The sequence below is a fragment of the Montipora capricornis genome, chromosome 1, assembly GCF_036669925.1.
Source record: "Montipora capricornis isolate CH-2021 chromosome 1, ASM3666992v2, whole genome shotgun sequence".
In the NCBI taxonomy this organism is placed as follows: domain Eukaryota; kingdom Metazoa; phylum Cnidaria; class Anthozoa; order Scleractinia; family Acroporidae; genus Montipora; species Montipora capricornis.
In genome coordinates, this window is record NC_090883.1 from 16,615,873 (window position 1) to 16,619,735 (window position 3,863).

General features: G+C 39.8%; 1 pseudogene; it reads left to right on the forward strand.

Moving 5' to 3' along the window:
- Positions 1 to 2,088, forward strand: part of LOC138013895 (heparan sulfate glucosamine 3-O-sulfotransferase 3A1 pseudogene) — a 7,668-nt pseudogene extending 5,580 nt beyond the window's left edge.
- The last annotated feature ends 1,775 nt before the right edge of the window (positions 2,089 to 3,863 follow it).

Sequence of the window (3,863 nt, forward strand, 5' to 3'; positions counted from 1 at the left end):
TCCATGGCGGCGTGGCTGGAAGGACGTAAAGTGTGCATTGGTCTTCTCCTTATAGGATTGTTGTCGTTTTATATTTACAGCGTTAGTTTGAGAGGAACTAAAACGCAATACGAAGCGGCACAGTTTTCCAAAGATGATGAACTGCTTGAGTTGGATGATAACCAGTATGATTCTACTTCAAGTGATAAATTTTACTTGTCTGGTCACTTTTCGCGTCTGGCGACGAGACGACAAAAGCGGCTCCCAAATGCGATTATCATTGGAGTTAGGAAGGGAGGAACAAGAGCTCTCTTAGAATTTTTAAAACTGCACCCAAAGGTTAAAGCGTGCTCTACTGAGGTTCATTTCTTTGATATCAACGAGAACTATCGTCGAGGGCTAGACTGGTATCGAGAGCAAATGCCAGAGTCTTTACCAGGGGACATAACCATCGAGAAAACTCCAGCTTATTTTGTGACGGATGAAGTTCCTAAACGTGTCTACGAGATGTCACAGAGTATCAAGCTTATAATTATATTGCGTGACCCCACTGAAAGAGCGGTATCAGACTATGTTCAAGTCCGATTAAAAAAGCTTGGTGTGGCACCGTCATTTGAGAAATTTATCACCAGAGGCAGAGAGGAAAAGGACTTGAGAACTTCGATTGGTGCAATACACATTGGTGTGTACATTAAACATTTTAGAAAGTGGTTAAATTATTTTCCTCTCTCTCAGTTCCATTTTGTCAGTATGGAAGAAATGACGAAAAATCCAGCAACCGAGCTGCAAGCTGTGGAAAAATTTCTCACTCTCGAGCCATTTATGAGTGAAGAATTCTTTTATATAAATGAAACTAAACGCTTTCCATGTCTTAGTAGATTTATTCATGGCAAAAAGATAAAAAATTCTGGGTGTTTGTCAGACAGTAAAGGGCGCACTCATCCTGTTATTAGAGATGATATTCGCAAATTATTACAGGATTATTATCGACCGTATAACCAGGAATTGTATAAAGAAGCGCATAGAGACTTTGGCTGGCCATAAAAGTACCGGGTCCCCAAGTGCTGTTGTGATACTTTTTTAATGACAAAACTCCTTCAAATCAATCACAAGACTTTCATTCAGGACGAAACTGAGATCCTGAAAACCACAACGGTGCTGAACTAGTCGTTTGTGAGAGAAAGTGTAAATGGTGCGAGATCTTAATTCAATTTAAATTTTATTTATTAAATGGTAAAAGAGAAGTAAAGTAGCCGTTATCCTCAGATGGCATCTACTTGTTGAGGGAATAGAAAGAGGAAAAACGTTGCCATTTCAACTAGTCAGATCTCAATATTATTTTAATACATGCATTTATAGACGTGTTTATTCAATTGCTGTGGTAGGTGCGTAACTGGATGACGACAATGGATCAAGCATCACTGAAATATATACCAAGTAATCATTCTCATTATATTATTTAAGTTAACAGCAAAAATCTCGAAACTGTTTATTTTTGCATTTTGGCCTTTGGATTTCCACTAGGTCGGAGGATCACCTTTGGTGGAGTTAACAGGACCTTAGCTTTTTCTGTTCACGAGCACCATAGTTAATCTAGGGACTGGTTATGAAACCCTGGGAATTTCAAAAGCAGGAACAATACAGTCGCAATTAGATGTTGAACCAACCGTGACCCTGCACAATCTTTTGTTTTTGGTTCGCAAGTGAATTTCGAATAAATTAGTCGAAGCTTTTGATTGGTTATCCTGCCGAAAAAAGCGTGTTTTTGTCGGGTTTTGTGCAGGGTCAAGGCCAAAAAAGCGAACAAAAACATGAAACAAAGAAACTTGTCGAGTTTCATAACCAGCCTACATCTATTAACTATGCGAGCACTATTTAAAAGTTTGTTAGAAGCTTCATCCCTTCGGATGGACAGATTGTTCAATGAACCTTGCAGTGTATGAGACACTTCACGATATCTGAGGTGTGGTAACATGAATAGATTGTAAGGTATTATCAAGATATTCAGTTAAGGAAGCCCACACATAGGGTGTATCGTAAAGCCTAACAAAAGCACAATAAAACTAATCAGGTCGTCAAGTTCAGTGCCTGATGTATCTTTTTGTGGAATTTGTCCGCCTTTAAGAGCATTTACGTTGTTCTTCGGTCAAAAGACTCACAAATGATGGAAAAGACGGCATCTGGAAGGAATTGGTACTTCTCAAAGGAAGATAATGAAGAGGTGCGCACGTTGTATCTCTAATTCTTTCCCAGGATGGTACCGAGCCTGGATACGTTAAACTAAAACCATCCGCTCAAGATTCCCGCTAGCTCAAGGTATGGGCTGTAATGGGCTGTACATTTCTTTAAATTTGAAAACGTAGGTCGGGATTATGACGAACTTCAGTAGGCTTTTAAGACATAATTATGGTGCTAAATTTCAGAATGCCATGGCCAGGCCAATTTAATGTATATTTATCTGTGAAAACCGTGCATTGTTATCTGTCTCGATCGTTAAGGGATGTGTCTAACTTAACAGGAGTTTTACAAGCGATATTCGCTTCTTAAACAGCTAGCTCAACTGAATGTACTTACCAAGTACATTTACACTTTTTCAGCCGTTCAACTGAACTTCCGGGTACCAACCAGGTTTCAAGGGACTCTCGCTTTATACGAAGCTGTTTTCCTGCTCACACAGACAACAAGAAGACAATAGTGGCCAGTTATTCTTCGGTTGCTTTATTTTCTTAGAAAACCATTCAGCTGGTTGACAATTTAAATGTAGTCGAAAATAATTTTTAAATTTCTAGGAATTTTGATCAGCCCAATCGACGCGTAGTTAAGCCTGGTTCCCACTTGTGCGATAAGCACGAGCACAAGCATAAGCATAATCTTGAGAAAAATCGTGCGTGAACGGGCGTAAAATAAGCATAAAATCAAGCTTAAGCACAAGCACAAGAAAAGAAAATTTTCCTTTCCTTGTGCTTGTGCTTATTTCACAAGTGGGAACCGGCGTGAGTTAAAGGGAAACTGTCACGAGAAGCGCATGCGCTAGCGTCTTGCGAAAACTTGAAAAGTGTTAGGTTAACTTTTTTCAAGTTGAATCGACAAATTCAAAATGGTGTCCACTGGGAAGGGCCACGGTGGACAAAGGATATACTCCGGCGAATATACGCGACTCACGCGTGAATCCATGATAACGGCTAGAATTTTCCGTGGGCTCGAGAGCAAACAAACTCGAGCATGCGTAGCTCATGACAGTGCCCCTTTAAGCAAAAGCGCAAGAGCGACGATTCGCACGCCATCTTGAATCTTTCTAGATACTACGCTTGCTTATGCCTTGTTTCACTGCTTGTTTCACTGTGTGAACGTTGCATAACACTCATGCTGCTGCTTATCGCACAAGTGGGAACCGGGCTTTAAGGTTATTAAAATGGCAAATGGAGAAACCGGAAATGATTTCGATTTCGACTTTAATTGAAGCTTTCTGTTTCATGTCATGATCAAAATTTTCCAGATTTTCTGTTGGAAATTGAGTGGGAACTACCCGCACGCGGCCTGCCCATACGGTGCAAAAGTTCATAAAAAGGTGAACTGTTACTAGGATTTTTTTTAATGAATGGAAAGCGGGTAATAGGGATATAAATTGATATCTTAAATAATTAATTAGATTGAAGTGATGTTTAGCTATCATGCGCACAGGAAGCTTTTAGTACGTTTGAATAGCTTACAGGGCCTAGTCCTACTAGAGGACAATTATTATCTTGTTTTCAGAAATTTCTAGACAAATTTGCGTGTGAAATTGAGCAGGGACAAAACTTTTAACTCAAAAGCATACTTGCACCAGGGAATTAAAAGCTCGCGGTTGATGGAGCTGGACTTGCTCAGGGTTCTTCCGAAAATTT